This window comes from Phyllobates terribilis, unplaced genomic scaffold (genome assembly GCF_046119375.1).
Source record: "Phyllobates terribilis strain yellow unplaced genomic scaffold, ASM4611937v1 Scaffold_5__5_contigs__length_657084704, whole genome shotgun sequence".
NCBI classification, from domain to species: domain Eukaryota; kingdom Metazoa; phylum Chordata; class Amphibia; order Anura; family Dendrobatidae; genus Phyllobates; species Phyllobates terribilis.
The window spans coordinates 31,081,901-31,109,424 of NW_027362765.1; the positions used below are offsets into that span (position 1 = coordinate 31,081,901).

Consider the following 27,524-nt stretch of genomic DNA (forward strand, 5'->3'; position numbering starts at 1 on the left):
GCTTCACGATGGCGGTGCTGGTCCCTTGCTTGTGACCGTGCCTTCGGGTTTCTAATGCCAGAGGACATGGAATCCCCTGTCGGTTGGATTCTGCTGCTGGACCTGGATGTCCCCACAGCCTCGGACTCCGTGTCCGGTATTAGTGTCTTCAGCCAAGGCGAGCTCTCTAGCTTCCAGCCTCTGGCACTCACTCCTGCTCCTACAGAGCTCCTGTTGTCACTTTCCCTTTCCAGGCTCTGACTGCTCTGCTTGTTCTGCAGGCTCTGTCTAACCTAATCCCGCCCCAGACCCAGTTTATAAGGGCAGATTCCTCCCCTCCCAGGTCTGGGTGGGCCGTGTTGCATGCTTAGGGCTCCTGACCAGAGAAACCTCCCACTTGCTCTCAGACATAATATCTCTATTACTGTGGCAACCAGACCCCTGGGGTGTCACATTCCCCCCTAGTAAATTTTAGTACTCCGGGACTAAACACATTTTTTTTTTAAAGAAACATAAATACAGGGTATAACAATAACACAATAACATATTTACAAGAAGCTTTAGTTCTTTAAAGGTCACGGCGTGTCCGCAACCGGGTGTCCATATCACCCAAGGTGAAGTTTTTGAAACAAGAGGGTGTCCATGTCACCCAAGGTGAAGCTTTAAGCGAAGTAGGGGACCTGTCCAAAGCAAACCCCTTGTGTTGTCCTTGGGCGTGGCTGCAAGGCTGGAGCTAGCTACTTTGGGCCGCAAGTAGGCCACGCCAGACAGGTTTTCTCTTCCGCGGCCGTCTTCGCAAGAGGCACCAAGGTGCAACTATCTACAAAACTGTTCCGGTTATCCAGTGTCCATAACCTGTTAGTCCAAATAAATCTGCAGGGTAACTGAGAAACATAATTAATAACAGGCAACAAACATAAACCATAAACAGTTAAACAGATAAATTCACAGTGCATTAGTTTAGATTCTCCAGCGAGCGGGCATCTGACCTCTAGTGACTCTAGTGGACCTACGGAGCTCACTAACTGGTCCTGCACTACAGGGTGTAGGAGGTGTTATGGGTAAGCTGGGCAGCTGTCTGCGCACTCTTTGGCTCACTAGGGGCACGGCAGGCTCACTACTAGCAGAGGGTTGATCCTCCTGTGCTGCTGGTGTGGACCCTTCTGCCTCCTGGGCCGGCTGCTCTTTCAGCTCTACCTGGTCGTCTGTAGGCACTTGAGGGGCTGGCTGGAGAAAGGTGAGGACGGGCACCACGATAGCGTTGTTTACTTGTGTCCAGGACCGGGGAAAGTCTCCGAGTACGGTGGTGATCATTTCCTCCTTTTCCTCTACGGGTTGAGGGTCTTCCTGATCTTCATCCGTGCTTTGCAACTTCTCGGGGCACTTTTTCAGGTGGTCTGTGGAGACAGTGGCTGTGGTCTCTCCTCCATCCTTGCTGATGACGTACACCTTTGGATTATTGTGGCTTGAGGGCAGTACGGTGTACGGGTCCTTTTCCCACTGGTCGTCCAACTTATGGAGCCGCCTTTTTCTTTTCAAGACCTGCTCTCCAGGTACCAGGGGAACAGCGGGAGCATGTAGGTTATAAGTTCTCTCCTGCCTTTCTCTTGATTGACAGAGACTTCGCTCGACGCTCTCTTGTACTTTCCGGTACTGCTGCTGCCGTTCTGTATCCCAGTCTGTCTCTGGTGAGGTGTCCTCGGGTATCAGGACTCCCATATCCAGGTCAACAGGCAGCTTACCAGGTCTTGCTCGCATTAGGTAAGCCGGGGTACAGTTGGTGGAACCTACCGGGATGTGGTTATACAGGTCCACCAGATCGGGCAGTTTCTCAGGCCACAGACTGCGTTCTTCCAGGGGCAATGTTTTTAGCCGATCTATCACCACCTGGTTCATCTTCTCGCAGAGTCCATTGGTTTGGGGGTGATAGGGCGTTGTTCTTATCTTCTTGCAGCCATACAGGTTGCAGAACTCCTGGAAGACCTCCGCTTCGAAGGCTGGTCCTTGGTCCGTCAGCACTTGGTCCGGGTACCCATGTGGGCGGCAGAAGTGCAGCTGGAAGGCTCTAGCTGCTGTCTGTGCTGTTAAGTCTTTGACGGGGACCACCACTAGGAACCGGGAGTAGTGATCCACGATGGTTAGGGCGTAGACATACCCGCTTCTGCTTGGAGCCAGTTTAACATGGTCCAGAGCGACCAGTTCCAGCGGCTGCCTGGTGATGATGGGCTGCAGGGGAGTCCTCTGGCTGGCACGGTCCCTTCTTCTTAGATTGCACGGGCCACAGTCTCTACACCACCTCTCAATGGCTCCTCTCATGCCTATCCAGTAGAACCGTTCACGCAGCAGGAACTCCAGCTTCTTCCATTCTAAGTGCCCTGCCCCATTGTGGTAGGCCTCCAGCACCATAGCTGCGTCCCGTCTCGGTACCACAACCTGCCAGATCAGTTCATGTGTCCGGGAATTGACCATTCTGCTGCACAACTTCTCCTTGTAGAGAAACAGTCTGCTCTTCTCCGTCCACAGTTGCTTGGTCTCTTCCGGAGCGTCTGGGTCTAGGCGGGCGTCAGCCTGGGTCAGCATCTCCTTCACCAGACGGACTGCGGGGTCACTGTCTTGCGTCTCCGCCCAGTTGTAGTGGGGTAAGGGGTTGAACGTAGCAGATCGCTGGCCCCTTACACGGTGGGAATACTGGGTAATCTCATGACGGTGAAACGCAGGGAGTTCGATCTCTTCCAATTCTTCTGGATCCTCCCCTTCGTCCGGTAGGTTTGGCATCCTGGACAGGGCGTCCGCGTTGGTATTGGAGCGTCCTGCCCGGTATTTGATCGTGAACTCAAAATTGGACAGGCGGGCCATTCATCTCTGCTCCAGGGCACCCAGTCTTGCAGTGTCCAGGTGTGTCAACGGGTTGTTGTCCGTGTACACGGTGAACCTGGAAGAGGCAAGGTAATGCTTGAAATGTTCGGTTACTGCCCACACCACTGCCAGGAACTCTAGCTTGAACGAGCTGTAATTCTCAGGGTTTCTTTCCGTGGGTCGCAGTTTTCGGCTGGCGTAAGCAATTACCCGTTCTCTCCCCTGCTGGATCTGGGACAGTACGGCTCCCAGCCCGATGTTGCTTGCGTCCGTGTAGAGGATAAAGGGCTGGCTGTAATCAGGGTACGCCAGGATTTCATCCCCCGTGAGGGCCATCTTCAGCTGGCGGAAGGACTCCTCTTCCAGCTTTTCCCATTTGAAGGGTGGCTTCTGGTTTTTGGCCTTCCTGGACTGGCCTATCAGGAGGTCCTGCAAAGGAGCTGCCTTCTTGGTAAAACCGGGAATGAATCTTCGGTAGTAGCCTACCAACCCGAGGAACTGCCACACTTCCTTTATGCTGGATGGTCTTGGCCAGTCCTTAATCACGGTTATCTTGTCAGGGTCGGGGGCTACTCCGTCAGCACTCACCACGTGTCCCAGGTATTGTACCTTTGGCTTCAGTAGATGACACTTTGAGGGTTTTACCTTTAGGCCATAGTTTGCCAGGGCTTCAAACACTTCTGCCAGGTGTTCCAGATGGTCCTCATAGGTCTTGGAATAGACGATGACGTCGTCCAGGTATAGTAGGACCGTCTCGAAGTTCCGGTGTCCCAGACAGCATTCCATCAACCGTTGGAAGGTTCCTGGTGCGTTGCAGAGCCCGAACGGCATACAGTTAAATTCGCTGAGTCCCATCGGGGTGGTGAATGCGGTTTTCTCCCGGTCCGCCTCTGCTACAGGAACCTGCCAGTACCCGCTAGTGAGATCCAAAGTAGAGAAGAAGTTAGCAGATTTTAATGCAGCTAAGGACTCTTCTATCCTTGGTAACGGGTACGCATCTTTGTGTGTGATACGGTTGACCTTCCTGTAGTCTACACACATTCTCATGGTGTTGTCTTTCTTTTTCACTAAGACTAGTGGAGCTGCCCAGGGGCTACAGCTGTCCCTAATTACCCCAGCCTCCTTCATGTCTTTTAGCATCCCCTTGGCGTGTTGATAGTGTGCAGGGGGTACGGGTCGGTATCTCTCCTTTATGGGAGGATGGTCTCCCGTTGGGATGTGATGTTCTACCCCCTTTACTCGCCCAAAGTCTAACGGGTGTTTGCTAAACACTCTCTCGTACTCTTGAACCACCCGATAGACTCCCTGTTTTTGGTGTGAGGGAGTGGAGCCAGTACCCAAATGCAGTTGCTGACACCAGTCCTCCATTGGTTTCTTAGAGCCGTTACCTTCGTCTGGTTGAGATGGAGGCAAGGGTTCCACGGCCTGTACAGAGCTCTGGTTGATGGTGAACAATTTGTCTAGTGTGGCATACCGGGGCAGGTATACTTCTCTCTCCCCAATATTTATGATGCGGACGGGCACCCTCCCATGGCGTACATCGACCACCCCCCGTGCTGTCAAAATGGTGGGCCTACTGTCTGAGTAGACGGGTTCTACCATTGCTTGGTAGTCTCTACCTCTTAGACCAATAGCTGCCCGGCACCAAATCATCATCTCACTTTTCGGGGGCATGGCAATAGGGAACGGGTCACACATTCTCACGCTACCTATCTCACCACCAGATCGTTCCACTTGTTGCCGCTTCATCAGTGCCCGGACGATGGCGGTGCTGGTTCCTTGCATGTGACCGTGCCTTCAGGTTTCTAAGGCCAGAGGACATGGAATCCCCTGTCGGTTGGATTCTGCTGCTGGACCTGGATGTCCCCACAGCCTCGGACTCCGTGTCCGGTATTAGTGTCTTCAGCCAAGGCGAGCTCTCTAGCTTCCAGCCTCTGGCACTCACTCCTGCTCCTACAGAGCTCCTGTTGTCACTTTCCCTTTCCAGGCTCTGACTGCTCTGCTTGTTCTGCAGGCTCTGTCTAACCTAATCCCGCCCCAGACCCAGTTTATAAGGGCAGATTCCTCCCCTCCCAGGTCTGGGTGGGCCGTGTTGCATGCTTAGGGCTCCTGACCAGAGAAACCTCCCACTTGCTCTCAGACATAATATCTCTATTACTGTGGCAACCAGACCCCTGGGGTGTCACAGTAGCGAGGCACGTCAATGTAAAGTAATGTTTTTGCAAACGTATCACTTTGGCACAACAGGAAAAATGCAGTTAGTGTAGTTTTAGGTGGTGCTTCTAATCTCTCTCTAAAATTATTTTCCGTAAAGTAAACCCTCTCGCCATTGGGTAAATGAATCGCGAGATGAGTGACGGTTGGGTGTCTCTCGTGCAGAGGCAGACCTAAGATCCGCCACGCTGCTTCGTTACTACTAAGATATCGGCCGGTTCTAAAGGTCTGCACCTCATCTCTTGGGTCAATGTTAACATTCCCTTGCTGGCGGATGTTAAAAATAGCCTGGTCGCTACCCTTATTAATATATTTACAAATATATTTTATCGCCTGTACCGTATTACAGAACTCTACATTTAAATGAGAATTAAAATCTTTTGATAAGAGTGGAGAATATGGGACCACCCAGCTATTGTCCACCAATATTTCCTGTGTTCCTCTACGGGTTTTTATAATCGTCGTGCGTCCACCATTCTCTGGTGCTCTGCGCCTGTACAAAGGATAACCTTTGTCATTGGTTTGAGTATCTTTTAAAAGCTTCCTCGGATATTTTTTGGTACATTTTCCTTCCTTCATGCATGGCGATGAAGAATTGAATGTACCACATGGCCCGTGAATCATATTCTTTGTCACTGTATCATAGAGCTTTTGATCGGTTTCTGGGTTTGGTATCTCAGCACATATGATTTCGTCAATTTGGTTCGGATGCAATTTTTCCTTTAACCACAGCAGTAAGTGCACATGAGGCAAACCTCGCTTTTGCCACTCGATCGAGTACATGAAGCATTGCACATCACCAAATATGTTACCTTTTGTAAGTAGAGCTACCAACTTCTGTACTTTTATTCTAAATACTCGAGCTGTTAAGTCATGTCTGTCCGTTGAATTTTGTCCAGCCATAAGCTCTTTGGTGATTTCTGGCCAAGCGGGGTTGCAAGTCATTGTAATAAATAAATCAGGCCTCCCATAATTACGTACGTATGTGATCTTGTGTGTATTCGTGTAGGTATCTCGGGCTATTTACAAATGATGACAGGAGAATCACCATCTGACCTAAGTTATTTGGATCCAAATCCGCATCATTTCTTATTGCATCTTGCAAGTGAATATAATTTTCTGCGCGCAGATTTTTTTTATTTAAAGAAATGAACCTTAAGCGCTCACTTTCCATCTTTACATACATGTTGACCAGAAACTGATGAAGTAGGAGCCTACACTTAAGCATCAAATTAAAATCGCTGCGACGGACCATCAAGTGAAAGGCATAAAAATCTTTGCAGGACACCTTTTTGCTTGGCATTGCTTGTTTGGTAATTGGATTTATCTGAGGAATATCAATGCTGTACCCCTCTTGTCCTTTCCAAAAAATTATTGGGTACTCGAGAGCGTCATAGAATCTATGTGTATCGGGAACCCTAGTGAGCATGCCATCGCGCGGCTGCACAACGATGTCCCGAGACATAGTTTGTTCGCTACTAACTATTACAGCAGCTATTTCATTTGTAGTAGGGGCATTGAATCGTCTCTCATGTTGACCACGTGGTACACGGTCTGGGTGAATCACTACTTTGAAATGATCGTCATTGATCATTCTGTCTCTAGCCGTTTTAAATTTATGCACCAAAATCTTGTGGTTGTGAAGTACTCGTAATTTTTTAACTATGTTTCTATCTACGCTTTGCACGCACTCAGTACGCCTGTTGATTTGTTCTTCTTCGTCACCTATGAAATAAACTTGTAAAAATTGTGGTTGCGAAATGGACGCAGGAATTAAAGAACCGATACGGTGGTATACTTGTCCTTGTGTTGTAAAGGTCGGGCAAAACCCTGGCATTGAGACAATTTGATCTGCTCCAAAAGACGTCATATGAAAGCACTTGTTGTATTTTCTTATATTATTTAGAAAAAGGCGAGATTCATCAGTTTCATTAGAGAAAAGCTCTTTTAAAGGTTGAACTGGCTCGTCTATATAAGGAAGAGCTACTTTCCCGCCCAAACAACACATACCTGCTGCTTCCTCTTTCCACTTAAGAGCTCCGCAATATTTGCAATCTATGGTCATTGCTTCTATTTTTATAAGCTTGTGAGTTTCATAATCAAGAGTCTCGTCATACTCAAATGCAGCTTTATTAAACAATATCCATGTATTTCTTGTAAATGTTTGACGTCGCTGTGCTGCCCTTTCAGCAACAGTGCGTCTGCGAGATTCGGCCATTTCATAAGTTTCAGTGGCTCTTTGGGACGCCATGTAAGTCTCTTGCTGCTGACGTCGAGCTTGGGACTGTTCTGGAGTTTCAGCAGCCCGTTGAGACGCCAGATACTCTGCATGCTGTTCACTTCGGGCTTGGGACTGTTCTTGAGTTTCAGCAGCCCGTTGAGACGCCAGATACTCCGCATGCTGTTCACGTCGGGCTTGGGATTGTTCTGGAGTTTCAGCAGCCCGTTGAGACGCCAGATACTCCGCATGCTGTTCACGTCGGGCTTGGGATTGTTCTGGAGTCTGCAGCTCTATGTGCCGCACAACGCACCGCCTGCTCAAGCCTTCGTTGCTCGGCTTGTTGAGACGTCTCATCACGTCTAATTATTTTCATAGCTCGGGCTTTATTAGAGCTTTGCGAAATGTTAGACTTACGCTTTCGTGGCATTTTTATAAGTACTAATTACAAAATAGGTACTTAGTAAAGTTCAAACAAAATACTAAAACAATCTAATTAGTTATATTACGATCGCTGTACAGACGATATCAGTTGTATATGACTGGTCTATGAGGAGCAGCTGTGGCGCGGTTACCCATAGCAACCATTCCCAGTGCTCTGTGGGAGCTGAGAGCGGCCTGCTGGTGCTGTGGGTGACATGGTCTATAAGGAGCAGCTGTGGCGCGGTTACCCATAGCAACCATTCCCAGTGCTCTGTGGGAGCTGAGAGCAGCCTGCTGGTGCTGTGGGTGACATGGTCTATAAGGAGCAGCTGTGGCGCGGTTACCCATAGCAACCATTCCCAGTGCTCTGTGGGAGCTGAGAGCCGCCTGCTGGTGCTGTGGGTGACATGGTCTATAAGGAGCAGCTGTGGCGCGGTTACCCATAGCAACCATTCCCAGTGCTCTGTGGGAGCTGAGAGCAGCCTGCTGGTGCTGTGGGTGACATGGTCTATAAGGAGCAGCTGTGGCGCGGTTACCCATAGCAACCATTCCCAGTGCTCTGTGGGAGCTGAGAGCAGCCTGCTGGTGCTGTGGGTGACATGCTGCGCTGCACACACACAGGGCTGTGCTGCACACAGGAGGGGAGGACGCCATTTGTTTAGCGCTGCTGCCGGTGCTGTCAGGCTGAAGTGTGTGCATCCTCCATGGAGCCGCGCTCAGGTTACTGCCCCTCCCCGTGTGTGAGTCACTTCCCCTCCGCCCAGGTGAGGCGCTCGGAACTTTCCCGGCTGCAGCAGCTGGCGCAGGTGAGCGCATGTTTTATTATACGGTGTTATGTGGAGGGACAATGGCGGCGGGGACCCCCTGTGTGAGGACAATGACGGCCCGGTGCCCCCGGGCAACCTGCAGGAGGAAGCCTCACACTCCCCCCGGGCTGTGGGCACGGGCAGGCCGTGCTGGGACGTGTAGTTCCCTAGTAACCTGTTCCTGACATATGGGCAATTTTCTGGGCTATTTTTTTTTTTTAAGTCTGAGAAAATGTCATAAATTATCCTTCTCCCTTCAGCTGTTTCCAGAGTGTAATGTATCAAGGTGAGCTCATGACTGACAGCTGCCAAAGTTTCTAGGAAATGTCAGTCCCTGGGGGTCGTGTGTGAACCCCCTGTGCCACACTTGTACCTGGCCACGGTATATGATCACCCCTGTATTCTGACTGTGGACAGGCGGCAACTGTGACCTCACTATACAATGATCCACTATGGGCAAATTATTGTATTATCAATCTCTTCTGACTGCTGTAAATCAGCCATTTAAATATCACCTGTGTATGTGTGTATATAAGAGTTTGATAAATATACTAAAAAGTTTGATAAATATACTAAAATGTGCATTGTAAAATAGTTTCTAATTTAATTAAATTTATGGTTCACAATTTTAGTCATAGTGGCTTCCACATAAAAGGTAGATATATGCTGTCGCGGACTTTTATTTAGAACTATTCAACACAAACAATTCTACGGTACATCATCTTTGTGTAACTCCAACGGTTTAGGCAGCGTACGCTCTCAGAGGCCAGATTTTTTTCCGACTTAATTGACATGTATCGTTATATTACGACCAAAATTGCATAAAATCATTACAAATTGTAGCCTATATGTTATTCCGATGTATAATCTATATTACTGTAAAGTTTCATGCAAATCCGTCCAGTAGTTTTTTCGTGAAAGAGTAACAAACATACATACTCACAAACTTTCGCATTTATAATATTAGTAGGATGAGCCCCAACATAGCCTCCCTATATACAGTATGAGCCCCAACATAGCCTCCTATATACAATATGAGCCCCAACATAGCCTCCTATATGCAATATGAGCCCCAACATAGCCTCCTATATACAGTATGAGCCCCAACATAGCCTCCCTATATACAATATGAGTCCCAACATAGCCTCCTATATACAATATGAGCCCCAACATAGCCTCCTATATACAGTATGAGCCCCAACATAGCCTCCTATATACAGTATGAGCCCCAACATAGCCTCCCTATATACAATATGAGCCTGTACATAGCTCCCTTCTCTGATCGACTGTCGGTTCCACAGCCAGCTCAGAGAATGGTTGAATCCCTCTCTGGGGGCGGCAAAATGCAGCTGCCAGGGAGACACCTCTGACCACTACATGAGGTGGCCCGAAGCCACCCCCCTGACGGCTGTACCCAGGTCACCTGCCCCTCCTCTTCCCCTAGAAACGGCCTGATACAGTCTATATGAGAATACATGACTGGCATCTATAATATAATCAGAGATGTATCTGTCTGTTCGAAGCCTTTATAGACTATGCACGCAATGCGCCTGCGCAGTCTGGCCAGAGACAGAAGAACACATCAGACATTACAGGTGAGAGGCAGGAGGACGAGGATAAAGGATTGTGATGCCAGAGATCACGGTATGCGTAAGAGCTGACTGCATACTGCTATCTCCGGCGTCATTAGGACACATACCTCGATCTCCATTTTGTTGAAGACACTGTGTGCAAATTTGTCTTCAACAAAATGGCGCCGGAGATCACAATTAGTGTTGAGCGAATTTGTTCGGCATTTCAAATTCGGGTTCGTATTCTGGGTTGCGGCTTGTTCGTGCCAAAAAATCGTCTCCGGATAAGGGAGCCATATACCAGGATGGGGTAGCATGTACCAGGATGGGAGACCTGGATGTGGGAGCATGGACCAGGATGGGGGACCTGGATAAGGGGATAAGGGGACCATATACCAGGATGGGGGGGGCATGTACCAGGATCGGGAACCTGGATGTGGGAGCATGGACCAGGATGGGGGACCCGGATAAGGGAGCCATATACCAGGATGGTGGGGAGCATGTACCAGGATGGGGGACCTGTATAAAGGGACCATATACCAGGATGGGGGGAGCATATACCAGGATGGGGGACCTGGATGTGGGAGCATGGACCAGGATGGGGGACCCGGATAAGGGGACCATATACCAGGATGGTGGGGAGCATGTACCAGGATGAGGGACCTGGATAAAGGGACCATATACCATGATGGGGGGAGCATACACCAGGATGGGGGACCTGGATGTGGGAGCATGAACCAGGATGGAGGACCCGGATAAGGGGACCATATACCAGGATGGGGGGCATATACCAGGATGGGAGACCCTGATGGAGGAGCATATACCAGGATGGGGGAGCATACACCGGGATGGGGGAGCATTCGGTTTCAGTCATGGGGTCTGGTCCGGTGCCGGTTCAGTCATTGCTTTGAAAATACAGAGCAGCTGATGTAACCCCGGCCCTGACTGACAGCCAGCCTCAATGTAGAGCCAGTGTCAGTCAGTGCTGGTGGCGCAGTTATAGGGGACGCTCTGTATACTCAGTGGTGACCGAACCGGCACCGTCCCGCCCCCATGACTGAAACAGAATGCTGGCGAGGAGAATAAAGTTCATTTTCTCCCCGCTGCATTCAGCTGCTGGGCAGCATAATAACGGTGTTAACCTGCAGATTAACTGTTATATATACAGGTTAATAGCTTTATTTCTGTTGAAAGGATCTCTTTAATTTTGTAGCACAATATTTCAATGAAATGGTGCTGGAGTCAGTGCATGCGCATAACACGCTATCCGGCACCATTTTATTGAAGACACTGTGTATGCAAATTCACATACAGTGTCATAAAAAAAAAAGGCGCCGTAAATGTACTAAGAAAAAAGCTCGCCACCCAGGTGTAGAACGAGTTCAATAGCTAGTACGATATACTGTGGTACAGACATCAGATGTTATATACTATACACATTGTTATATCCCATCTGATGTCTGTACCACAGTATACCATGCAGTAATCTGTATACGGGATATGACATTCTTTGTACAGGGATATACACTGTACTGATCACACCTGGACCTGCCTGCAGGACCTCACATATTATATATGGAGCAGTATAGTATGTGACTATCCTGTAGGTTCAGGGTTGATCAGTCAGTGCAGGATCCGCTCTGCTGATGTCTGTGGTCGCTTTGCAGGGGCTCAGTGTGATTTATTGCAGGAATCTGAATTATCCTGCAGATCTGGTGACGATGGAGCCGATGACCCAGAGTGACCTGATCTGCAGCAAAGGTCAGACCCCTGCAATAGGTCACACAGAGCCCCAGCAGAGCAGCCGCTGACCTGACAGTATAGGATCCTGAGTGCACTCATCAGAAGGGGAGCAGCGTCCGGCAGCCCCCTCCTCACTACAGACATCCTGCCCTGTGCCCGACCTCATTTACCGCCATCCACTGAGGTCCAATGCACAAGCTCCTCTCCGGCAGGATGATGCAGCTCCAGGCGCCGCTGTGTGACGTCAGTCCTGGAGACGCAGCCAGTGCAGTGCAGGGGGCGTGTCTGTCTCCCTGTGATGTGACCGGCCGGCGTCTAACAGCGTGTAGGTACAGGGCGGTCCCCCTGCCTCTGCCCTGCAGGAGACATTATAATGAGGGCAATCTGGCCATGGGCCCCACGGAGCATCGGGCCCCGGGTGGTAGTCCTGATCGTCCTCATTATAATTCGCCTATGGTGGCAAGGCACAGATCTGGCCAAGGTTACAAAAGAATTTCTGCATTATTCAAGGTTCCTAAGAGCACAGTGGCCCTCATAATACTTAAATGGAAGAAGTTTGGGACCACCAGAAGTCTTCCTAGACCGGGCTGTACAGCCAAACTTGGCAATCGTGGGAGAAGAGCAGAGTGAAGGCAAAAGGGCCAACAAGTGCTAAGCATCTCTGGGAACTCCTTCAAGATTGTTGGAAGACCATTTCCGGTGACTACCTTTGAAGATCATCAAGAGAATGCCAAGAGTGTGCAAAGCAGTCATCAAAGCAAAAGGTGGCTACTTTGAAGAACCTAGAATATAAGACATATTTTCAGTTATTTCACACTTTTTTGTTAAGTATATAATTCCACATGTATTAATTCATAGTTTTGATGCCTTCAGTGTGAATGTACAATTTTCATAGTCATGATAATACAGAAAAATATTTAAATGAGAAGGTGTGTCCAAACTTTTGGTCTGTACTGTATATCACCGAAATGTACTCCAGACTACGGAATAGTGTACAGCTGCAAAATTTAAGCCTGTAAAATTTTTAAACACTTTATTTTAGTTTTACAGATCACAGAAATGTACAAATGCACCCCAGACCACGGAATCCTGTATAGGTATGAAATATAAACAAGCCTAATTTTTAAATGTTTTTTGGAGTGTTAAATACCATCAAAATGTGACAGAAAGCACGTAACACTCTTTGGATAAGTAATCTAATCCATAAATATTTGTCAAGGCTTTTTATAAGTTTTGCATACCACCGTAATGCAACAAAAACAGTGTTAAACTGTATGGAGGAGTTATTGAATCCATAAAAATTTTTTGAACTTAAACATTTTGAAAGTATACTTGATGTACTTATACAGTCATAAAGACTTTGGAGAAAGTGCAAAGCTAGACAAACATTGTGGTTTGTCATACATAGACCCTTTAAAGGCAAAAAGTGGCAGGCCTCATTTCAATATTGAATATTAAAATCACTTTATGTGCTGCTGGCATCTGGTGTTGTGGAAAAGTTGGGGCTAATCCAGGCTTTGTTCATTTTTATGAGAGTGAGCCTGTCAGCATTCTCTGTGTAAAGGCGAAAACGCTTGTCTGTTATGACCTCCCCCAGTGGCACTAAAAACCCGCTCAGACAATACGCTAGCAGCAGGGCAGCACAACACCCCCAAGGCATAGAGGGACAGCTCATGCCAGGAGTCCAGCTTTGAGACCCAACAGTTGAAAGTTGCAGAGGAACTGGGAAGTACGCAGGTTTGGTCAGCCAGGTATTGCTTGACCATCTTTAAAAACTTCTCCCTCTTTTACAAAAACACCCGGTCATCAGGCCCTAGGCGCTGGGCTGGTGTCATGAAATTGCCCCAAGCCTTTGAAAGTGTACCCCTACTTCTGCTGTGTGTCTCCCTGGCCTCTCTTCCTTGGTTGGGCAACGAAGCTTGCCCCCTGCCACTAGCGTTGTCTGATGGGAATTTTTTCAACATAATTCCACAATGACTTTCTGGTATAGTACCATTTTAGAAGACCTCTCCACCTCAGGAAGAAGTTCTACTTGTAGCATGGGTCTAGCAGGGTGAACAATCAATACTCTTTTTGGGCCAAAATGAATGTAGCACGAGGGTCATGGGGAAAGGAAGCGGTACATAAAGTCAGCCATATGTGGCAAGGTCCCTTCAACCAACACTTCCCTTTCTCCACCATGATGACGACTCTCCATCTCCTCTTCCTCCTCATTCACATCCTCAGCCCATCCACGTCGGAGAGACGGGACAAAGGTTGTGTGGGTACTAGCCTCTGTTGCGCTGTTCACCAGCTCCTGTTCCTCCTTTTCCTCCTCCTCTGCGTCCACCTCCTCATGGTTACCCAATCAGAGCTGAGCAGATGAAATAAGGCTGGCCTGGGTAAAATCTCTATGTCTTATGTCTTCCTCCATCTCCACCTGGTCGGCATGTATGGCTTCATGTTTAAGTAGACACAGAAGCAAGATCGTTGTGCTGACTATGGCGTCATCGCCGCTCACCAACTTTGTGGAGTCCTCAAAGTCTTGGAGAACCACACTAATATATGATATTCATGCCCACTCTTCAGTTATGTGCTGAGGCTGACCAGAATACCAACGGGCGTGTTGGACCTGGTAGTCAACAATTGGACTCTGCTGCTCACAAAGCCTTGCCAGCATGTGCAGTGTGGAGTTTCTGCGTGTGGCTACGTCGCACACAAGTCGGTGAGCTGGCACTTGCGTGCGCAAATCTGGGTAAGTTTTGTGAAACTGCTGAACTACTAAGTTGAGCACATGTGCCAAGCATGGTATTGAGAGCTTGCCAAGCTTCACAGCCGCCACCATGTTACGCCCATTATTACACACGTCCATGCCTGGTTGGTGGTTGTGGCAAAAAACACAGATCTGTTTGCTCAGTTATTCCTTTAAGTAACTGTGCCATGGTGCGTGGTTTGTCTCCTAGACCAATTAACTTCAGCAAAGCCGGTTGCCGCTTCACTGAGGCAGTGCTGCAAAGCTTCCGGCTGATGTGGACGATGTGCTCGGAATTACCACATTGGAGATGGAGGAAGAGGAGGAGCAGGAGGGGGTGCCGGAACCGGTGTAGGAAACCCTGATAGAAGTAGGGACAGCAATCCTCGGCATTGGGAGCACATTTGCCGGGCCAAGGTGGGACTCAGCCACCAGCCTCTACAATGTTTACCCAGTGTGCCATCAGGGAATTGTACCCAGTTGGATGAACACGTAAGTGGGCTGTGCTGCTGAAGCGAGTCAGTTCTTCAGAGATGAGGATGAAGAAAAGGCTTTTTATTAACAACGCATTTCAAAGCCGTACCGGTGTCTTTTTCAAGTTAAAAAAACAAATGTCGAATTGTAGCGTTCCTGGCCACAAGCGCTTGACCACGTGTCAGTCGTTAAGTGAACAATGCCAGTAACTGCATTGGTAAGGGCACGGGTGATGTTCCTGGACAAGTTCTGGTAGAAGGCAGTTACACTACACTGGGAGAAAAAGTGGCGGCTGGGGACTGAGTAACGAGGGATGGCTGCCGCCATGAGTTAGCGGAAATCATCCGAGTCCACCAGCATAAATGGCAACATTTCCACAGCAAACAGCCTGGAAATGTACCCGTTTAGCGTTTGACCTGTGGGTGGTTGGTTGCTAACTTTCTTTTTCGTTCCAAGGCCTGGGGAAGGGACAGCTGAATGCTGTGCTAGTATAAAGATTTGGAAGTGCCTGATGATGGTGCCTCAAAATGTGCAAGGACATGTGCAGGTCGGGAGGCATCTGTGCCAGTGTTATGGACGAAAGACAACATCCTTGGGTAGCACCTAGCACAGGTGAAAAGGCAGTGGTGTCACCCGCTGGCACCAATCGTGGACCCAGGCGTTCGGCCCACCGAGTCGGGTGCTTTGATGATCATGCTGGTGGTGGTTAGGTTCTTAGTGGTCAGGCCCCTGCTGATCTTGACATGGCACAGGTTGCAAATGGCCATTTTGTTACTCTCTGAACTCTGTTTAAAAAAGTCCCAGACTTGGGAACACCTAACTCTTTGATGGAGAAATTCACGATTGTTTCCCACCTTGTCCCTTTGGTCACCCCACAGTCTCTTCCTGTCTGTTTCGGTGCTGCTGATCTCTCCCCCACAGCGCTGCTGGCCTCGCTCTGCATGCCAGCTTCCCAGGTTGGGTCGGAGACTTCGTCATCCACCACCTCGTCTTCCACCACCGCATCCTGGTCCTCCTGACATATGCGGCTCCACTCCGTACGCCTCGTACACACGCGGCTCCGCTTCGTATGCCTCGTACACGCGCGGCTCTGCTCCGTACACATCGTACACATGCGGCTCCGCTCCGCACGCCTCGTACACACGCGGCTATGTTCCGCACCTATCGTACACACGCGGCCCTGCTACATCCACACTGTAAACCCCTCCTGACCCCACACATAACCTTCACCTCACCAGCACCATGACAACCAGCACAGCAGAGTCCTGCATCCACTGAGGCCCCTGATCATGTGACCCCTGACTCCTCCCCTCCTGTGACCTCATCACAGGTCCTGTGCGCACAGAACAGCCATATATGTGGTGGCGGCTCTGCAGGTGGAGGTATGTGGAGATCCCCCATTACTGGGCGCAGGGGGCATTAACCCCTTCAGCACAGAGACTCTTTTGGTGCTTTTGTGGATTTATAAAAATCCTGCCATTTTTGTTTGTTCCTTTTCCAGAAAGTAAGGAAACAGAAACAGACTGTTTTAGTGTTTTTGTATTCCTTTATCTCTGATAGATACATACAGCCCAACTATGGAAATGATAGTACAAGTTGCCCCCCACAATATGGCACCACCCACCTCCTAATAGATCAATCCTCCCTTCCTCCATTCCTGATGCAGATACAGATGACCCCGGGACACAGCACCGACCTCTGGGATCAGTTCCCCAGTCTGGAGATGTGGATCCGGGCCGGGGGGCCGGTGCTATAGATGTATGAGGAGGGGCTGTTCTCTGCGGTAGGAGCTGTACATTGTAATGGAGACATTCTGGGGACAGATTATTCCAGAAGTAGAGCGTCTTATCTCCTTACACAATGTCGCTGTATTTTATCTTGTTTTTCTCTTTATAATTTAATGACATTGTTCTAGGACTCCATTGTTAGGCTCCGGCTGTCATGGAGATATATTGGGATGTGTCTGTGGGGAACACAGGACTCCCCCTCTCTGTGCCCCAGATGTAATGGAGGAGGATCTCTGCCTCTGTCTTTCTGCCTCAAATACGATATTGGATGTTTTCTTTCAGTTACCTCAGATATATAGAAGATGTCTTCTCTCTGTCTTCATCAAGAATGGAGAATGTTCTCTTTCTCTCTTGCTAAAAGTGTGATATTTTTCACTTAAAAAAACATAAAAGACTAAATGTAGATTTTGTCATCAAATAACTCCTGTTTCCGGTGTTCTTACAAACCAGTTTTTATAAATGCCTCAAATTTTTGTGTGTGTATTACATATTTTAGTAAAGGAGACAAATTAATGTTATGGACGATGAATCTATGAGAAACGTATTCAGCTCAAGACTCCGAGGAAGAAACTGCTTGTTGTGTGTGGTCTAAAATATATAGGATTTATTAGTAGATGTAAAGAAGAAAACTGAATACTTTAAAATAATAGATCTCATTTGATTCCACATATATCCAGTAATTGTATTATTACACTGGAATCTTTATGATGTTACATCGTCATCTTTTTCCAATTCAGATTCCTACAGTTTTGGATCCTCTCAGTGGAGATCTTCTATATAGGAAAAATTTTCTGATTTACCCATCAAGGATGGATAGGGACAGGGACAAGATGGTGGAGAGGATATTACACCTCACCCTAGAGATCCTCTTCCGGCTTACTGGAGAGGTGAGAGATTCTGATGACATCACATTACATCATTCTTATCTATGGGAATAACAGAAGGACAGAACTGGAGAGGTGAGGACTCTGGAAATGTCTGTAGTGAGATTTACTAATGTGTCTCTCCATAACCAGGATTACACAGTAGTGAAGAAGACCTCTAGTGAGCGCTGTCAGGAACCTGTGTCTGACGGATGGGGAAGACCCCTGAGCCCAATCACAGGGCCTCCACCTCATCCCCTGATACATGAGGACATCAATGACCAGAAGATCCTAGAACTCACCTACAACATGATTGAGCTGCTGACTGGAGAGGTGACACTGCTGGGAATGCTGGGACATTATACAGTAAAGCTATGAAGTGATCGTGGGGATGACGATATCATTGTATGTGTCAGGTTCCTATAAGGTGTCAGGATGTCACTATCTATTTCTCCATGGAGGAGTGGGAGTATTTAGAAGGACACAAAGATCTGTACAAGGACGTCATGATGGAGGTTCCCCAGCCCCTCACATCACAAGGTAATAGGACTAAATACACACGGCCTATAGTTATCTGTATGTAAAGAATGAATTCAGTCCCTGTATGTGTTTCCTCCAGGTCTATCCAGTAAGAGGACAACTCCAAAAATATGTCCCCGTCCTCTTCTTCCACAGGAGTTTAAACAAGAAAATCCCGATGTTACTCAGGATCATCAGGTAGATGGAGAGAAGGTATCTCCCCTATGATGTGTAGACGGCTGTGAAGGTCTTGTGTTCAGTCTTGTTTTATCCACCAGTATTATGTGTAATTACTTGTTTAATGAGAATGGTGGAGATGGCAGGATTAGAGCTGATCATAGATGTGACTTCTCCATCTGACTGTGACTTTTACAATATTTGTTTCAGGGTGAAGATCTGACCCATATTAATACTACAGAGCCATATGTGAGGGGTGATGAGTGGTGTAAAGATGAGATTTCTACATATGACTACTCAGGTGAGTAGTAACCACTAATTGCATGGAAGTCACAGATTTTTCTCAGTCACTGGCTGTCATGGCTGCAATCCAATGGCAAGAGGAGCACAAGCATGGAACAGCAAGCGGTAGTTCAAATTCTTGGAATTAGCACTAGGAATCATAGGGACAAGAGAAGGGTAGACTGGGAAGAGTCTAGGCAAGGCTGCATTCACCCTTTCAGTATTTGGTCAGTATTTTACATCAGTATTTGCAAGCCAAGACCAGGTGTCATGTAAGTCAGTAGGATTGCAAGGGAGAACGAGCTCCTATCCTGTCCCTCGAGCTAGCGGAACCTTAGGCTATCTTTGTTCCCCGGATTACTCCTGATGGTGGAGATGCCGGGGTCTCGTACCTTGTTATGCTTCTATTTAAACGCTTATCTGTTTCCATCCCCACCCAGGGAGGTTTGGGATAGAAGCAAAAGTGATAATGCAAGGGAACGGTAGGAAGGACAAATCGCATGGGAAGAGGATTAGGATAAACGCACAAACCAAATCCACACAGAAATCTCCTGAAGACACCACCAACCGACTGCTACTAATTCTGAACTGTCCTTCAACTCTAAACCAGGAAGTAAGCTATCACTGGCAACCCCCAAGTTCAACTGGTGAGCATATATACCAGAGGGGAGTGGCCAACATAGAACAGCTGAGACAATTCAAGACGAAGAACTCCAGGAGATAAATAGAACTGAGTAAAACTTGTCATAGCAGAGCAAGGAAAACCTGCACTGCTAATAGGAATTTCAAGCAGTTTTAGTCAGTGCAGGGGTTCGTGTAACCAGACATCGCAATCTTCTGGCCCCTCTCTGTCACGGTATCCCTTTAACACCCGGAGTGGGTGAAAAATGCAAAAGCAGTGCACGTGTTTCTGTTATACTTTACCTGTGATTGTTCCACGCCTGGCTTTGGCTTACAAATACTGATGTAAAATACTGACCAAATACTAAATGTGTGAACATGGCCTAAAACTGTTCTCAGATGCTGGAGACTGAAACTAGACTAAAGGCTAGGCACAGTACTCAATCAATGAGTGAGAGTGGCTAGAAGTAGTCCCAAAAAAAAAAAAAAAATAGCTTCCAAAGGTTCAACATCGGCCATCTTCATAAAGGGCGATTGCAGAAACACAATAGAAGCCTCTAGTGGTAAGGTGTTGACATGCAGTACAATTATGAAAGTGAATAATAGCAGCTACTAGTGGTTAATCCGCAAAAATACCACAGAATTCTGACATCGGCTTGTCTCCTCTATCAGCTGTGTAGTCTGGCCATATTGCATTATGTGATCACCATATTACCGCTAAACCACCAAATTCTTCTTCACCCGAAACTGTTCAAATTACTTTTGACATTGAACGCCCTGCATACATAGAATGTGCTGACAAGCTATAAATGTTACTGAACTGCAACTCCGCACTAGGGCAGGAGAGGGAAAAGCTGTCCCTGCACTAGGACTAGACTGAAGCCCTACGGTGGAGTGGGCAACCTATTCCTAGCGAATCGACCCACCGACATTTCCTAGACTAAGCTCAAAAGAAGACCTAAAGGAAGAGGGAAAGGAGACCCTGAAAGAACTAAGGACTGGGAAAAAAAACAGGTGACCTCCTAGCAGGAAACTAGAGGAAGCTGCAGAAACAAAAAAGGGAATACAGGAATCTCAGCAGGCAGAACTAGAGGATCCAAGAACTGCACAATACTAAACACAGAAAGCACTACTACCAAACCTCCTAGCCAGAACTCTTGCGGATTAACACTGTTGTCCGGCAAGGACTAGGAGGCAGGTGCTGGGTAATAAAGGGTCATACAATCACCTGACCTTAGTCAAAACCAACACCAGGGGAAAAAGACCAGCAGCCAGAAAACCACAACAAAATGCCGGATGGTCCCAAAGAAACAGATTCTAACAGTATCTCCCCTTTTATGAGGATCCTCCGGATCCTCTCGGCCGAATCTCCTGTAAAAAGCTTTAATCAGCCTTGAGGCCAAGACATCCTCAGCTTTCACCCAAGAATTATCCTCGGGACCGAATCCTTTCCAGGACACGAGATACTGTAACCCTCCTCTGAGCCACCTAGAATCTAAAATGCGTGAAATTTCAAATTCGCCATCCTCATCAACTGGAGGGACAGTCGGCATCGCCTCCTTATCTGGCGTGTCCGCTTTCTTCAGTAACGATACATAAAAGACTGAATTGAATTAATTCTCCAGGATGAGGGAATGTCTAATCTCACCACTGCCGAGTTGACCACCTGAACCACTTTGAAGGGTCCTACAAACTTAGGCCCAAGTTTTTTAGAAGGGATCTTTCAAACGTCGCCCTAATTTTAGAAAATGGGCCGAAAGATGGATGCCTCCCTGTACAGCAAAAAAAGGAGAACACCCCACGGAGGAAGACGTATGGTTATTAAGAGCAAACTCAGCTAGTGGCAGATATTCCGACCACATCTCCTGATTATCTGCTACAAAACATCTTAAAAACTGCTCAACGTCTTGGTTCTTCTTTCCGGTCTGTCCATTGGACTCCGGATGATACCCAGACGAGAATGACAAATGAACCTTTAATCTGTCATAGAAAGCACGCCAAAAGCGAGCCACAAACTGAGGTCCTCTATCGGAAATTATGTCCGTGGGAACACCATGGAGCCTGACAATCTCTTTCACAAACGCCTTAGCTAGAGTCTTGGCGCAGAGTAGTTTATTGAACAGGACCAGATGGCACATCTTACTAAACCAATCCACAACAACCCAGAAGACAGAAAAAACGTCAGAGAACGACAGATCGGTAATAAAATCCATAACAAGATGCATCCATGGCGAACTAGGGACCTCCAAAGGGCACAGCAACCCTGCAGCCGGGGCATGTGAGGCTTTCGACCTAGAGCGCACAGTACACTGACGCACCCACTTGACGATTTCTCTTTGCCACCCTGGCCACCAGAAACTTCAACCAATCTACCTTCTAGTTTCCGAAATCGCTGGATGACCTGCCAACCGAGACTCATGACATTCAGCAAACAAAGCTCTCCTCAAGGCTCTAGGCACAAATAATTTACCTTACAGAGTGTTTGTTGGTGCAGCATTCTGGGCCCCCAGGATGCTATTCTCCAACTCAGAACCCAATGCTGCTACCACCACCCCCCTCTGCAAAATACATTCCTCCTTCTCCGTATTAACTGCTGGAGTGAAACTACGAGACGGCATCCGCTTTAACATTCTTTGTCCCAGGAATATATGTTACGGAGAAATGGAACCGGGCAAAAAACAGTGCCCACCTAGCTTGACAGGCATTCAAACGTTTAGCAGCATCCAGATATATCAGATTTTTATGATCAGTAAAAACCTGTATCGGATATCTAGCCCCCTCCAAAAAATGTCGCCAATGCTCGAGCGCGAGTTTAATTGCCGGCAGTTCTCGGTTCCCTACATCATAGTTGAGCTCAGTCTCCGAGAATTTTTTAGAAAAGAAAGCACAGGGATGCACCCCATCCTTTCCCTCCTGGGACAGAACTGCCCCCACCCCTACTGATGAGGCATCAACCTCTACCAGAAATGGCTTGGTCTCATCTGGCTGGATCAAAACAGGGGCTGAGCTAAACCTCTCTTTGAGATGCTCAAAAGCCTTAACTGCCTCAGTGGACCATTGGACCGTATTAGCACCCTTCTTGGTGAGATCAGTTATAGGTTTAGCGATAACAAAAAAATTCTTTAAGAACTTTCTGTAATAATTAGCAAACCCTAAAAATCTCTGAATGGACTTTAAACATTCAGGCCTAGGCTACTCCAATACAGCCTGAACCTTCACCGGGTCCATCTCAAACCCATCACCAGAGACAAAGTACCCCAAAAAAACAAATTTTCTGTACCGCAAACTCGCACTTCTCTAGCTTAGCAAAGAGAGTGTTTTCACTCAAAATCTGTAGAACTTCGCTGACTCTCTGCCAGTGCGACAACAGATCGGGTGAATAAATCAAAATATCATCCAAATAAACAATAACGCTCCTACCGATCAACGGCCTCAGAATGTCATTAATGAAATTTTGAAAAAACGCAGACGCATTATTAAGGCCAAAAGGCATCACCAGACACTCAAAATGACCCTCTGAGGTTTTAAAAGCTGTCTTCCATTCATCGCCCTCCTTCACCCGCAACAAATTATATGCCTCTCGAAGGTCAATTTTAGAAAACCACTTCGCTCTGGTTAGTTGATTAAACAAATCCGGAATCAGCGGCAACGGATAAGGATTGCGCACAGTGCTCTTAATAATCTCCCGAAATTCCAAACACGGCCTAAGACCCCCATCCTTCTTTTTAACAAAAAAGAATCTTACAACCACAGGGGACTTAGAGGGTCTAATATGACCTGCAGCTAAACTAGTCTGCAGGCACTCCTTTAAAGCCTCCCTCTCGGGAATCGTCAGATTAAATAAACGACTCTTAGGCAGTGTAGTACCTGGGACGAACTCAATAGCGCAATCGTACTCTCTATGGGGCAGTAGAGCTTGCGACTCAACATCCGAAAATACCCCCCATAAATCCAGAATGGCTTCAGGTAGCTCCCTCTTCAAAACTGCAGCAATGTGAACATTACAGCATTTACCATAACACCCCTGACCCCAGGACCTTATAGTACTAGACGACCAGTCCAATAGTGGATTGTGCACCTTTAACCAGGGTAAACCCAGGACCACTGGAGCAGGTAAATTAGCAAGTACAAATAAGTCTATACGCTCTTTATGTTCCAAATTCATAATTAGTGGGAACCCGGTGATCTTCCGAGAAATGCGCCCATGCTCCAGGGGAGTGTTATCAATCGCCACAACAGGGAAAGGAGATGACAAAGGTTCAGAAACAAACTTATACTTGACTAGAAATCGTTGATCAATCAAATTAAGAGCAGCGCCACAATCAACCATTACCTGAAAATCAATGGAATGACTATGATAGGTGGTATTACCAGCAGATAAAAACACTCCTGCAGAACGTAAAAATGCTATACAAACAGGAGAGTTGCTCCTGCTGACCCTTTTTTTTCCTTCCTTATGCGAGCCTCGAATTGCTTAATAAAATGGTCAGCCTTACCACAATACAAACATAGCCTCCCAGAGAACCTCCTCTCCCTCTCCTGGGAACGGAAGGACATCATCTCAACTTGCATCGGTTCCCCGCTGATGGCGAGACTAGCCTGAGAGACGGGGTCCAACATTAAAAGAGCCTTCTCTTCACTCTGCCTGGCTCTCAATCTTCTATCCACATGGATAGCTAGCTGCATAGCTGTTTCCAAAGTGGCAGGTGCAGGATATGCAATGAGCAAATCTTTAACCCTTTCATTCAAACCTGCCAGAAACTGACTCTTGAGTGTGTAGCGTCGGCGTCCCTGCCTCCTGCTAGGCAGGGAAGCTGTTCCCCTCACCTCTCCGCTCCGTGCCCGGCGTCCTCCTCCCGCTCTGCTGGCAGTGCGCGCTGCTTCCCGGCCACTGTGCTTAGGGCGCGCGCTCCCCCTCTCTTAAAGGGGCCGCGCGCGCCGTCCTAAGGAGTCCCCGGCCAATGGCCGGAGGACCTCACCATATATAAGGCACCTCCTCCAAAATGGAGGTGCCCGAGCAATGTTGTTGCAAAGCCTTCACTCTGTTTCAGCCCTCAGGTCCCGTTGCCAGTTGCCTGCCAGTCACCTGCCAGATTCCTGCTTGATACCTGCCTGATATCCGCTTACCTGCTTGCAAGCCTGCGGTCCGACGGTCTGCCTTCCGACACCTGTCAGTCTGTCTATGGACCAGCCTGCCCGCTCACCTGGGAGCGCTCACCTGCTACCTGCCTGCTAGCCTACGTGGAGGCTCTGCCGTCACTTGCCGTGACCACCTGCCAGTCCAGAGACTCTTGCCCGCTCACCTGGGAGCGCTCACCTGCTGCCTGCCTGCTAGCCTACCTGGAGGCTCTGCCGTCACTTGCCGTGACCACCTGCCTGTCCAGAGACTCTTGCCCGCTCACCTGGGAGCGCTCACCTGCTACCTGCCTGCTAGCCTACCTGGAGGCTCTGCCGTCACTTGCCGTGACCACCTGCCTGTCCAGAGACTCTTGCCCGCTCACCTGGGAGCGCTCACCTGCTACCTGCCTGCTAGTCTACCCAGAGACTGTCCCTATCACTTGCCGTGACTACCTGCCCTTCTACCCAGAGACTGTCCCTGTCACTTGCCGTGACTACCTGCCCGTCTTCCCTGGGAGCCACCTGCTTCCTCACAAGGACCGCCCCCTTGTAGAGTTGCTCAGAGGTTCCGCCTCCCAGACCCGTTACAGTTTGCTCGGGCCATGGAACTCGGTGGCACCCAAGCTCCCTCGCTCTCGGACCTATGTCATGAACTGTCTCGTCAGAGGTCCCAACAGGAGTCCATCCTGAGTCATCTGCGGAATGTCAACTCTTTCCTGGACACTCTGACTGCTCCACCAGCAACCACCGCTAGTGTCATGACTCGCAGCCCAGCAGCGCCGCTGCCCACCAATACCATGGCATCCTGCCCCGGACCCCGGCTTTCTACACCTCCACGCTTCGGAGGCGACCCCGCTCAAGCTCCGGGCTTCATAAACCAGTGCACCCTGCACTTTGAACTCCTGTCCCACCAGTTTATTTCCGACCGGGCCAAAGTAGCCTTCATCATGTCCCATCTCACGGGGGAGGCACTGGCTTGGCTAAATCCTCTATGGGAGAGAGGAAACCCCCTGGTGTCCAACCTGCCAGCCTTTCTCACGGCTTTCCGGAAAGTCGTCGACGAACCCGGACGGAGGACCTCATCCGCATCATCTCTGCTACGCCTCCATCAAGGAAATCTCACCGTGGGCCAATTTGCCATACGGTTCCGTACCCTTGCTTCGGAGCTGGCCTGGGATAACGACGCCCTGGTATCTGTCTTTTGGGAGGGTCTGTCCGGCCGTATTAAAGATGAACTCGCCGGTCGGGACATACCTACCACTCTCGACGACTTAATAACTCTTGCCACCCGGATTGACATCCGGTTCCAGGAACGCGCCAAAGAGGTCACCCGTGAGAGGAGGTTTCCACGTCTAGCCTCTACCTTTCAGAAACCTGTCACTTCTCCCGCTACTCCCCAGGCGCACTCACCCGAGCCTAAGCAGGTCGACCAGACCAAGATGGTCAAAACCCGTCAAGAGTTACGCCGTGCCGAGGGAAGCTGCTTCTACTGTGGCAGTAAGGAGCACCGGATCCGTTCCTGCCCGGAGAGGTCGGGAAACGCCTGTGTCTAGGATCGCTCAGAGAGGTCGTCCTAGACAAGAGTAAACCCTCTCCATCTCTGTTGCTGTCGGTCTCTATCATCTGCGGGGAGAACCGTTATTTTGAACTAGCCCAACTTGACTCTAGAGCTGCCAGAAATCTCATTTCTCAGTCTCTGGTAGAGAAATAGTGCATTCCCACCAAACCTCTAGCTGTACCCTTATCGGTCGCTGCCGTGGATGGGGGCCTCTTACCACATTCCATCCAACTCCTCACCGAATCCATAACCCTGCAGGTGGGAATGCTGCACTCTGAGAGCATCTTCTTTCATGTTCTGCCTGGACTCTCTCACGCCCTCTTGCTAGGCCTACCTTGGCTTCAGAGACATGCACCCGTGCTTGATTGGTAGACCGGAGAAGTCCTTCGCTGGGGACAGGACTGCCATAAGACTTGTTTAGTTCCCGTCCATCCTGTCCGTCCTTCTCCTACTCCAGCCAATCTACCTGATCTTCCGGCTCCTTATTGGTCGTATGCGGATGTCTTTAATAAAAAGGAGGCAGAGACATTACCCCCTCATAGACCATACGACTGCCCAATCGACCTGATGCCCGGCGCTACTCCTCCCCGTGGGCGCATTTACCCTTTGTCCGCTGCTGAGACCCAATCCATGTCAGAATATATTGAGGAGAATCTGGCCCGGGGATTCATCCGGATATCTACTTCCCCGGCGGGAGCAGGTTTCTTCTTCGTCAAAAAGAAGGACGGTTCACTCCTTCCCTGTATAGACTATAGAGGCCTTAACCAGATCACGGTGAAGAATAAATACCCCCTTCCGCTCATTCTGGAATTATTTGACCGTCTGAGGGGGGCTAGAATCTTCACCAAGCTGGACCTCCGTGGGGCGTATAACCTGGTCCATATCCATCAGGGGGATGAATGGAAGACGGCCACTATGAATACCTGATAATGCCCTTCGGTCTCTGTAACACTCCCGCCGTCTTTCAAGAGTTGGTCAATGACATCTTCCGGGACCTTCTCTACTCCTGCGTGGTGGTGTACCTGGACGACATCTTGGTCTTCTCTCCGGATCTCCCCACACACCGGAGGGATGTTCGTCAGGTTCTGCTCAGGCTCAGGCAGAACCACCTCTACGCCAAATATGAGAAGTGCCTCTTTGAGCAGACCTCGCTTCCGTTTTTGGGCTACATAATTTCTCAGACCGGCCTACGAATGGATCCTGAGAAACTGTCTGCCATCGAGAAGTGGCCTCGACCAGAGGGGTTGAAGGCTATTCAGCGGTTCCTGGGCTTCGCCAACTACTACCGCCTCTTCATACCACACTTCTCTTCCCGGACTGCCCCAATCTCTGCGCTCACCCGTAAGGGCACTAATCCCAGAGAATGGCCACCCGATGCTGAGGAAGCCTTTCTTTCCTTAAAACAGGCTTTCTTTTCCGCCCCGGTGCTGCATTGCCCGGACGGCAACAAACAATTCTTCCTGGAAGTTGACGCCTCCTCCTCTGGAGCCGGAGCGGTACTTACCCAAAAATCGTCTTCCGGGAGAATGGTAACTTGCGGCTTCTTCTCCAAACTCTTCTCCTCTTCCGAGCGCAACTATTCTA

At 48.7% G+C, this 27,524-nt stretch overlaps 1 pseudogene; it reads left to right on the top strand.

Moving 5' to 3' along the window:
• Nucleotides 1–16,312: 16,312 nt before the first annotated feature.
• Nucleotides 16,313–27,524, top strand: part of LOC141271402 (uncharacterized) — a 53,280-nt pseudogene continuing 42,068 nt past the window's right edge.